This window comes from Globicephala melas, chromosome 1 (genome assembly GCF_963455315.2).
Source record: "Globicephala melas chromosome 1, mGloMel1.2, whole genome shotgun sequence".
NCBI lineage: Eukaryota > Metazoa > Chordata > Mammalia > Artiodactyla > Delphinidae > Globicephala > Globicephala melas.
Genome location: NC_083314.1, coordinates 40,910,573 through 40,922,673, shown reverse-complemented (window position 1 = coordinate 40,922,673; position 12,101 = coordinate 40,910,573).

Sequence of the window (12,101 nt, the reverse complement as noted above, 5' to 3'; positions counted from 1 at the left end):
CTCTGCCAGGTCTTGCTGGTGACAGCTTGGGACTGGGGGTGGGGGAAATGCTCTGGCGAGGACTTTGACCTGGAGAAGAATGAGTGGGTTAAAGGCAGGTGAGGTGGAGGAAAGAAGGCCAGAAAGGAGCTGGGCAGCGGAGGCTAGTGGAGCAGACCCTCCCGGAGAGGCACACAGGGAGACCTCCCCCAGAAACGGAAGAACCTGCAAGTGGTCATAAAGGGAGGACCTCACAGAGCAGGAAGGAGGACCTAGGTGAAGCTGCGTTGGGGGCTGCACTGAAACTCTGTATTAAAGCTAAATCCACTCTGGGCAGATCAAGGAAAGGCTTAAAGTTCCTCACCTTGGGAAGAACTTTCGGCCACAAAAACCGGGAGATCGAAAAATGCATTTTCAGAAGAGATGATGGGGAGGCCTTTGAAGCAGAGAAGAGAGCTCACTGGATTTGGGGCTCATCCCTGCCACGAACTGGCTGAGTAATCCTGGGCACCCCCCCCTACCCCTCTCTGACGCTCAGTCTATAAAACGAAGGGATTGTATTAGATCCCTAGTTCTAAACCTCAGCTGCACATTAAAAGTACCCAGGGAGCTACTAAAACTTCTGATACCTGGCGACAGCCCAGACCAACTAAATCAGAATCTTTCCAAGAGCAGGTCCAGGCATCAGTATCCCATAAACTAAAATCCTGTATGGATCCAAGTTTGAGATCCACAGGGCTACATGGTCTCTCAAGGTCTCAATCAGCCCTGCTGCCATATATTACGTCTTTAAGGAAAGGAGAGGGGATGATTGGCAGGCAGTCCTCAGTGGAAGCAAGGCATGGACCAGATGGCCCCTTGAGAGTTCCACTGCCCATAACATTCAATAATTTGAAGCTCCAAGTGGACAGGCTCTTGCTGCCAAGTTCCAGCCAGCTGTTTCTCCTTATCAATTCATTCCACAAATACTTATTGAGCACCTACTGTATGCCTAGCACCATTCTAGGGGCTGGAATGAGACAGACCCTCTTCTGTGTTCAACTCTTGGGACAGACCTGAAATCACAAAGCTAAAGAGGAGGATGTAGGATGGTGCACAGAGTGGGAAGGAAATTTTGGGAATGTGTTGATTCATACAGAGTTCCCAAACTTACACATTATTTCATCAAACTCCTAAGGTTATCAGGGGTCTGTCCCTGTTGTATTAATCCCATCTTCCTTTACTCCCTACCTCCTCCTACAACTGTGGGATCATCATATCTGCAGTTAGCAAGCAACCTTAGGGCCAGAAAAATTCTTTTGCATGAGCCCAAATCCATACTCCCAAGTACACACCATGTCTTCCCAACTCAGCTTAAGCCCCTCACAGTCGAGGACCGGGGCTTGAGTCTTTGGCGGGCTTGGTGTAGTTTGGAGTGTGTGGGCTACAGACAGGCAGTCTGGATTCAGATCTCGCCTCTGTCCTCCTACCAGAGGTTATCACTACATGACCTTGGGCACATACTTAGCATCCCAACCACCCACCTCAGATGTGCATCTGCAGAATGGGTGTTATCATAGCACTGCCTTTTGCATTGTTACAAGGAACAAATGAATTCATGAAGGGAAAGCAGTGTCTGGCCCATGAGCACACTCACTAGGTGGTGACTGTTGCTATCCTAGAGCAGGAGATGTTAAATGTGCTTGTTCCGATCAGACTGATGGAGCGACCAGCAAGGTTGTAGGTTGTATGTGGTGGCATCTGCTGTCTTTCTCCCTTCCCATGTCTGACACATTGGTTGGGGAATGCTACATCCTGTTGCAGGTAGAGCCTGAGATCTCAGCAGCTTAATTCCGTGGGAGTTCATTCTTCTCTCATAAAGTCTAATGGTAGTGGGGAAGGGGGTGCTCTGCCCCATGTAGTCATTAAGGATGTTAGAGGTTCCATCCTCTTCAAGGTGTGGCCCCCAAGGCAGCCCAGGGCTTTGACAACCACATGGCACACAAGCTAAGAGAGAGAGAGAAAGACTGTCTTGGGAGCTTTTGTGGGTCATGTGGGAATGGCGTCACTTCCACGGGCATTCCACTAGCCAGAACCCAGTCATGCCACAGGGAGCCTGGGAAAGGTGCTGTGAAGAAGGGCTGGAGGGCTTCCCTGGTTGCACAGTGGTTAAGAATCCGCCTGCCAATGCAGGGGACACGGGTTCGAGCCCTGGTCCGGGAAGATCCCACATGCCACAGAGCAAATAAGCCCGTGCGCCACAACTACTGAGCCTGCACTCTAGAGGCCGTGAGCCACAACTACTGAGCCAGTGCTCCTAGAGCCCGTGCTCCACAACAAGAGAAGCCATGTCAGTGAGAAACCTGCTCACGGCAACAAAAAGTAGCCCCTGCTCTCAACAACTAGAGAAAGCATGTGCGCAGCAACAAAGACCCAACACAGCCAAAAATAATTAATTAATTTAAAAAAAAAAAAAAAAAAGAAAGGCTGGAGGGAGCCAATAGGATTGCCTCCCATCTCAAGCCCTAGCACAGGTAGTGGTTATCCCGTCTGGGGCAGCACGGGGACCACTGCGCATGTGCAGGGCTCGTCTTCTCTCTCTTTTCTCTCTGACCTTCTCCAGTTACTTTCCTCCAATTCCTGTTCTCTCTCCAATGGCGCCTACCCTCTGTTGGGGTTCTGTGGTTGCAGAAAGGTTGATTGTTTGCCCACTGAGGGCTTCAGTGGAGACATGCTCTAGGGACAATGACAAAGGATGTTGGGAGGGGGATAGGGCGAGAAATGCCGGCACAGGAGCCTTACAGGAAGGACAGCCATGGCCACCTCCACCCACCTCCTGTGAAATCAGAGAGTTTGATCCCACGGGGATCAAAGGCGCTGGGCTCCCAGGGGCCTGGAAGGGGTTCTTAGCCCCTGACATTGTCCCCTGACCAGCAGCCGCCATATCACCTGGGAACTTGGTAGAAATGCAAATTCTCAGCCCCACCTCAGACCTGCTGAATCAGAAAATCGGCTCAGAAAGATTAGTAACCTGCCAAAGTCACACAGCTAGTAAGAGGCAGGACAAAAGCAACTGAACAAGCCCTTGGGTGATTCTGGTGCACACAAGTCTGAGAATCCCTGCTGTAGTGGTGGAGCCCCAGGTGGAGGGCGCCGACAGGACAGTGCTTCACTCTGCCACCCAGTGGCCGCGGCGTGAACAACAACCCAGCTTCCAGCGCAGGACAAACTTGGGGTTGAGGAGGCAGCACTGCTAATACACAGATTAGGAAGCAAGTTCTGGAAAGCACTGGGGAATCCACAGGCTCCGCAGGGGATTCACCCAAGGCTGCCTCACAGGCACTTTTTAAGACTTAGAGAGTCCAGCCCAGAGACAAACCCAAAGTCTGTTTCTAGAAGGGCAAACTCACCTGGGGCTTTCATGGGGAGTGGGCACAGCTGGCTGGAAGAGGCCTTTATGTTCAGACTGATGACCCCATTAGGGGTCAGGGTCCAAAAGTTGCTGTCAAGTTCAGGGGGTGCCAGGAGAAGCAGAGCCCCTTCTTCCCTGGGAGAGCACACAACTTCAGCCGGATCCTGTGAATTAGGCCCCCAAGGTCCCAGGGCTCACCTGGTTTGGCCCTCCCTGGGTCTCTGCCAGGAGCCTGGGGGGAAGAGAACAAGAGATGATCCCTCAGGGCGCAGCCACCTCCAGCCTCTGTGACCAGCACTGCAGAGATGCGGTTCGCCACCTGAGCTCAACCAGAAGGAAACGTCCAGAGACAAAGGCCTCTCGCTGTTTCCCTTGACCCCACCCACCCACCTCAGACTCAGCAGGGCAGGAGGCTTAGTGCTTGGGGGACTGGCTCTGATTTTGCATTTTTATGGCAGGAGCTGGCAGCTGTGGTGTTCTGGGGGGAGGTGCCCGGCTTGCTGAGTAGGATGTTCATTTGGTCCTGACACATCTGACTTGTCCTGACTGTGCTCTGGAGACTCTGAGGGAGGGGGAAGGGCACGAGAACCAGTGTCTGTAGGGCATCCTGTGCTGTGTGGGGAACCCGTGATCACCGTCTCATTTAACCCACTCACACCGAATTCCCAGCAAGACTCAGCTCAGAGAGGTTAGTAACCTGCCCAAAGTCACACAGCTAGTAAGCCCCCAGCTAGTAAGATCGAACACCAAAGCCTTTGTATTCTCTGTCCATCTCCCTGCTGCCCACTTCCCCACCGCAGAACCCTTCTGGGCTGGCTATCATGCCAGGCAGTTCTCACACCCAGAAACCTGTGGGATCCAACAGCAAGAGAGCATCCTTGCTTAGCTGCCCTGCCCTCAGCTCCCAGGGCCCTCTTTGGTGGCTCAACAGCAGCTCTGACAAGGGAAGATGCTCCAACCAACTCAGAACCAGGAACACTGGCCTGTGTTCCCAGGTCAGAGGGAAAACCTTCTCACCAGGGCAAAGCTACATGCGGAGGGTGCCCGTCTCCACCCTCAGGGCTCCCAGCGGGGGCTGCAGAGCAGAGCCCAAGGTGGGGAGGGTGGAGAATGAGGAAAAGCAATAGCTCAGCTCTTCCAGAGGAGGGACAGATGAGGCCCCTGGTGCAGCACGGAGCAGCCTGGCCACCATGAGCCCCAGGTGCGGGTGCCCAGCCCAGCCGAGCTGAGCCTGGGATGGTGATGTGATGCCCAGATGCCCCACTGTTCTCCTGGGTCCATCAGGTGGGCCACAGCCACCTCATACTACAGGTCACTTGAAACCAAGGTAGCTTTTTAAGATACATTTTCTGCTGCAGACTCCAAACTACATAACTATCACTAAAATAAACACATGAAAAAACACAGGAAAAGCATGAATGGATTTATACTTTAAGCTTTATTCAACATATGGATGTCATCAAAGAGCCTAACATATATGAACCTCCTGCCCCCTTAGGGTGTCTGACTCAGGAGCAGGTGGGTGTGGCTTGTTGGGCCCCCAGGATCCCCAAGGGAATCACCAGCGTGGCTTACAATCACTGACGTAATTCGCAGCTCAGAATGTCCACCGCCATATGCCTGACTTCGAGGCCCAGAGGATGGAGCGGGCATAGAAAGGGGACGGCCTTGAGGGTGCCAGCAGTGGCTGCCCCAGACAGGTCGGGTGTGGGAGACCTTCCTAGAGAGTCTGCACGGGACTGATGCCGGGGAGCAATCCAGGCAGCTGTCCCGTGGGTGTTGAAAGGCAGGAGTGCCAGCAGCAGATTCGTTCCAGGGCTAAGACAGCCAGCCCCTGATGCCCCCCAAGCCTGACGATCAGCGCTGACTTCTCCTTAGAGACGTGCATCCCTCTAGGTCACCGGGGTGGGCTGGTGCCCGCCTGAGGCGGGGGCAGCTGCCAGCATCTCCCAGCTTGGGTTTTCTGACCCTTCTTTTCCCAAGGAGGCAGCACGGAGCAAGGGAAAGGCCTGCCTTGCAAATCTTTCCTAGTCCCAGCTCCATTCTTTTCTAGCCCTGCAACTTTTCGCAAGGCTGAGTCTGAGTTTACTCTTCTGCAAAATGGTTGTAATCAGTGAGGCTCCAGAGTTCTTTATAGGAGGCACTTATGGGCCCTAAGGAAGGAGGTGTGGGAAATTGTCGACAAGCACATGTACATTTTGCTTAGCTTACAGGCTTGTTGGGGGTGGGCTGGGGAACGGGGAGCCAGGGCGATGCTGAAGCCTCCTCCAGCCATCTTTTAGCACTGCCATGGTTATAGGAATCAAAACCTGCCTCCCACACGTGGTGATTGTAATGGTCACATGAGATCATGCAGTGAAGCCCTCTGGGAATTGTAATGCTCTCAGCAGATGGAGTATGTTATTGCCTCCTCCTAAAGAAGGACCTTAGCCCTTCACCAGGAGCCTGATCAGCGTTGCTTGCTAATGGATCAGTGATGTTGCTGTGGACCCTCCAGCAGCGAGGCCTCCAATAAGCACTTTTCCCAGCTGTGGACGATGCCCCAAGTGGTTATCTGGCTCCTTCTTACGCCAGGGACTTGGTTGGATCCTCCCAACCCCCCCAAAGCATTGTTTTCTGGAGGAATCTCCCTACTCATCAGCAGCCCAAGTAGTCCTCCAAATAGGTGGTAAGAACCTTCAGAGGCAAAGGTGGCCAATTGCTTCCGGAACCAGTGCTATGCTTGTGAAAAATTCCACAGCCGCATCCTTGGTGTAAGGAATTAATTTCTGGGAGTGGGCTGGAACAATCTGTAAGGTTTTTTTTTTTGGTTTGGTTTGGATTTTCATCACAAGCATCCCTGGTTATTGTTGTACAAACTGAATTTGAGTTTTGGAAAGGATTTTGCATGGGATCTGGTGCCCTGCCCAGACAGAGTTCCTGCAAACCGTTCAAATTCGGGAGAATCTTTCCCAATTTTAAAGTACTCGCTTAGTCCCTGGGAGGTGATGAAGTGACAGGAACACACTACATATACCAGCCACGTGTTCCTTTTGGAAAAGTCAGTTGAAATAGTGTAGAAGGAAACTCGAGAATAAAAACAGAACTAGGGAGATAGGGTTTTAAATGCATTAGGGCAGAAGCTCCTGACTGGAAAAGATAGAAAACTAGGGAAGGTCTCACAGGGGGCTAGGGGATGCTCCTGGAAGACTCAGATCAAACAGCAGCTCTACCCCGAAGCCTTCCCTCCCCAACTCTCTGCCCACCGCACCGGCACCTCCGCCCACAGAGTTCATCCTGGCTAATGTACTTCAGCACGCGGCACAGATCCCCTCCTTAGCACTTTCTCACCATTAAAATTCTCCATACCAGACTATGAAAACTGGCCTCAGGTCTTGCTTGGCTCTGCAACCCATCCACTGGCCCAACGTACTGTTTAATGTTTGTTGAACGAATAAACAAACAAATCCCATAATTAACCTGTGAGACAGAAACCCAGAGAAGATCTTGAATTTTAAGAGAGAATTTAAAGAAGAAGAAAAAAATGGAAGTCTAATCATACAATTCATTATCCTCATAAATAATAGAGGGAAAACATAAACAGGCAGAGGAAGGGTTAGGCAAACCTATACTTGAGAGTTCTAGAAGTGAATATGTAATTCAGGGAAGTGGTTGTCTTGTGTGGGTCTGACCCAGTGTGGCCATCCCAGATCACCATGTGACTCCTAGACATTAAAAATCAAGACCTCAAGCATCGCTTTCCCTCCTCTAGTCTCTCGGAAAGAGGCTGTAGCATCAAGCCTAGGAGGTTGCCCTGTTGCGAGTGGTGGATTTTGCACGCAGTTTCTGGGGCAGAGCCTCTTCTCTCCTTTGCTATCTTTTCTCCAAACCAGGTAAGGGTGATTCTTTTCTTTTTTTAAATTTGTTTATATTTGGCTGCACCAGGTCTTCCTTGTGGCATTCGGGTCTTTAGTTGTGGCACGCAGACTTCTTGGTTGCGGTACGCATGCGGATCTAGTTCCCCGACCAGGGATCGAACCCGGGCCCCCTGCATTGGGAGCGCGGAGTCTTACCCACTTGACCACCAGGGAAGTCCCGGTAAGGGTGTTTCGTGCCTCCCTCCCTTAGTGGCTGCGGGAACAGGGTGTGTGTTCGTGCTGTCTTCACCAGGGAGAAAGCAGCTTTCCTGGAAGCTGGTTTTTCCAACCCTCCTTTCCTTGAAGCAGAGTCCTTCGCTCGCATCTCAAATCCACCCTGTTCTCTGAATTGGTCCAAAAGCAAGGGGAGGGGAGGAAGATAAACGTCTGATTGGGAAGAGCGCCAGCCGACGCTCTCCAGGGACCAGCCTGGCCCTCCCCGTGTCTCCCGTGGGTGCTCGGCTTGTTTCTGCACAGAAGCAGGTGCCTGGCGGTGGCTTGTGTCCCGGGCAGGCTGGAGATGGGCCCCCTGCGCCATCTGCGTGCCTTCCCTCTGCAACCACAGATGCACCCGCCCGCCTTGGAACTGTCCAGGTGGCTAAGAAACCCAGTCTCTACCTTGTTCCTCTTCACCAGGGGAAAGAAAAAAGCCTCCCATCCGGATCATGAAAGAAACAGCCGGGGCCTGTTTCCAGTGAGGCTGGAGGAAGCATTTCTGGGGCAGCCAGGAGGCGCATGCGTGGGGAGGGAGTGCTGAGCCAGGGGACGCCCCCCTGAAGAGGTGATGTGCGCTCAGCCCACCCAGGGACGCGAGGCCAGAGGCAGCTACTGTAGGGTGGGAGTTCTCAAAGAGTGGCCCCCAGTCCTGGAACCAGCATCTACATAACCTGGAACTTGTTAGGAACACCAATTCTTGGGCCCCACCACAGACGGGCAGAATCACAACCTCTGCGGTGGGGCGCAGCACGCTGTGATTTAACAAGCCTTCCAGGGGATTCTGAGGCAGGCCCGGATTGCCGGGCCCCCGGGGAAGGTCTGCCAGGATAGGGAGCCCTGAGCCCTGGTGAGGGAGGCAGGGTCCAGGGGCTGGGGATCCCCCCAGGGGGCCTCCAGTCAGAGCAGTCTCAACCATCTGCCCCAGTGTGTTGTACAAAGAGTATCCTTTTCTAGGTGTGCTGGCAGGTGAAAAGCGTTTGAGAGCCCGCTGAGAAGCACATGACAGGGAGAAACGCTGAGGAAAGTCACCTACTGAAGGATGCCTTCCCTCTTCCAGGTGCAATGACCGTTTATCCCAACTTGGAGAATGTGTTTCCACAGATTCCCTGGTAACCTGGCTTGGAGACTAACAGTGTGTGCAGATCCTTTTGCCCAACATAAAGCTGTCGTGTTTCATTCAGCACAGGCCCGCTACTTCTTGATATTTGGTCAGCAGGTGTGGAGAAGGGAGAAAGCCCACGGCCAAGCTGAGGGGTGTCAGTGGAAGGAAGCCCACCATTGGGCTAGCGGGCTGGGTCTGGAGCAGTGTGGCCAGAGGTACCCCGAGGGCCACTGGAGCAGCCTCCAGTGAGAAAACACTGTGGTCTTCCCAATCTTAAAGAAATTGTGCAGGACAATTAAGAGAAGTCAGCACGTTCACCAACCATCCCATTATTTGGCTTGGAAGCGTCACTGGAAGTATGAGAGATTGTTGTTGCCCCGTGATGCGATGTGTGTGTGTGTGTGTGTGTGTGTGTCTGTGTGTGTGTGTTTGGGTTAAGTGACTCCTGCTGGCCTGGATATGGTTGAAATGAACCCGCACATCCTATCCCCCACTCCCCAAACAGCGAAATTTCTGCATTGCCTGAAACGGTTTGTGAGACCACCCAGTAGAGGGCGTGCTCGCCCCAGTTTGGGGCAGACCCGGCTCTCCGGGCCCTGAGCCCGCTATGGGTCTAGCAGGCAGGCTTTCAGTGCTAAGGAAAACCCAGATTGACTCAGAGGTCAAAGAGGTACCAGCCTAACGCAGAGTGACTTCAGGGACAAAGGCTCGCATAGTCTGTCTTCCCAGACAATTGAGACTGTCTGAGGTTTATCCATTTAAAATGCAAATATAATCCAGGATTACACTTCATGGCTTCCTGTCTCCTTGAGATGGAGGGAGCTGAGTGGGTTTTGACAAACTAGAAAGTGAGGGTGAGTGAGTGCTGGGGTGCGCAGAGAGGCGTTCGGGGCATAAAACAATGAGATTGGGGCCTTGCAAGCATCACAATCCTCTTCTGTTCCAGAGAAAAGAAAAGCCTTGTGTGATTCCCAGGGTGAGAGCTGAGTCTGCCTGAGCGTCTGAGTCCCTCAGGAGGGACGCCGCCTCCTTGCGGGTCCGTTATTATTTGCACGTGGACAGTCTCTGATCAAGTGCTGTGGATCCTGATGATTTATTTTCCTGCCTTTGAGCGTTATGAGAACGGGACACTGCTTTGTATTTCCAGCTCCTGTCATAAACCCTGACACAATTGTAAATGGTCAATAAAAGTTGACCTAATGAACAAATGAATGGCCACGAGTAGGGAACTGTTAAGTAAATTATGGTGTATCAGCCTTATTGGAATATTATTCAGTGATTTAAAATAATGGTTGTTTCAGGGACTTCCCTGGTGGTCCAGCGGTTAAGACTCCACGCTCCCAATGCAGAGGGCCGGAGTTTGATCCCTGGTCAGTGACCTAGATCCCCCATGCCGCAACTAAAAGATCCTGCATGCTGCAACTAAGACAGGCACAGACAAATAAATAAATAAATGTTTAAATAAATGAATAAAATAATGGTCATTTGAGAATTGCTAAAAGAGTAGCTCTTACAAGAAAAAAAAATTGTAACCATGTGAGGTGATGGATATTAACTAAACTTACTGTGGTGATCATTTCACTATATATATAAATCAAATCATTATGTTGCACACCTTAAACTAATACAGTGTTATATGTCAATTATATCTCAATAAAACTGGAAAAAAATAAAATAAAATATTGGTTACAAAGGCCATGTAGCAACGTGGGAAATGCTTATGATATTATGTTGAGTATACAAATTGCTTTATATCTACGGAAGATTACACATTCATGTGAACAAAAAGAGAACAAGGAGAAATGGAGAGTTGTGGCAGGGCAGTGGACTTGTGGGTAGCTTCCTTCCTAGCTTGTGATTTAATCTCCTTTGTTGTGGGTTGTGCAATAAACATAAAAACCTTTTTTTCCTGCTCACAAGAGCGTCTCAGTTTTGTTCTTTGGTGCCAAAGTACCTTGACTCCCATCCTGTTTGCTCAGATCTCTGTCTCTTCAGAATTCATTTGTTCCATGTGCTGGTCACAATGCCCGGGGCTGCACCCACATGCACACAGAAGTATCTAAATCCTTTGGATGTTAATAATTTTATGGCAGCTGCTGTGAATAACATCGAGTTCAAACACTTAAACTGGAGTTCTCCCAAATCAGTCAACTGCTTCTCAAGTGTTATCTGTAGCAAGTCCCTATATGCACCATTTCTCAATGAGAATAATAATGGATCTGAGTTTTTCAGAAGCTACCGTGTGGCTTCTACATAAATTTAATCCTCACCACAAACCTGCAAGCAAGGAAATAGTATCCCATTTCATAAAGGAAGAAACAGAAATTCAGAGGGTTTCAATTACTTCCCCAAGACCATAGGCAGTTGGGTTTCATACCTCAGACTAGGCTCCCAAAGGCTGTGCATGTTTTTACCCACCATACCATGACGGATGCTTTCAAAGGGCTCACAATGCAGTGGAGGCAATAAAATAACACACATGAATAATACAACCTAACTATACAAGAAAACTGTCATGAATAATAGTACCAAAAAAAAAAAATAATAGTACCGAGCACTGCATAGGTTTGGAGGCAATGAGTCTATGCCTATGGGTAATGTCTCCAGGGACCCCTTCTTTAATACTGAGCTGCTGATTGTGTAACAGGAAGCTCCGTCCACCCATAAATCGCGCCCTAGCTGATGATCTGGAGCTTACCTCTCTTGGTTTTCGGTCAAAATATGTTTTGAAGGATTAGGCTTTTCACTGAAAAAGAAATCACTGTCACTCTTTTTATTTATTTATTTTTGGCTGCTCTGGGTCTTCACTGCTGCCTGCGGGCTTTCTCTAGTTGTGGTGAGCAGGGGCTACTCTCTTCATTGCGGTGCACAGCTTCTCATTGCGGTGGCTTCTCTTGCTGCGGAGCACAGGCTCTAGGCGCACGGGCTTCAATAGTTGTGGCACTCGGGCTCAGCAGTTGTGGCTCTTGGGCTCTAGAGCACAAGTAGTTGTGGCGCACAGGCTTAGTTGCTCTGTGGCATGTGGGATCTTCCTGGCCCAGGGCTCAAACCCGTGTCCTCTGCATTGGCAGGCGGATTCTTAACCACTGCGCCACCAGGGAAGTGCCCACTGTTACTCTTATTTCAGCTTCACTCTTTTGCATTCTGAAGCGTTATGAAAATTTATTCTATCCATTCATCTCAGGGGGTTAGGGGTCACTTCAATCCCTGGAGGAATCAGATGTTTCCCTGAGAAAGGTGAACTCAAGCAGCATGTGTCAACCGAAACCTGGCGGCTGCAACCAGAAATCAAGGGTCTACTGGCTTCTGACATTTCTCTTTAGAGTGACCATTTCACCATGGGCTTAAAATAATAGGAATGAAGGGAAAAGTGCAAATGAATACATGGAACAGAACTGGGCAGAAGCCTGATCTGTCATTTGTCTAAATAGGAAATGAAGCTCATATACGTTACCTTATGAGTCGTTTTTTCCTCTCTCCTGAATCCCATTCTCCTCTTTTCTCAAGGCTCTAGGGC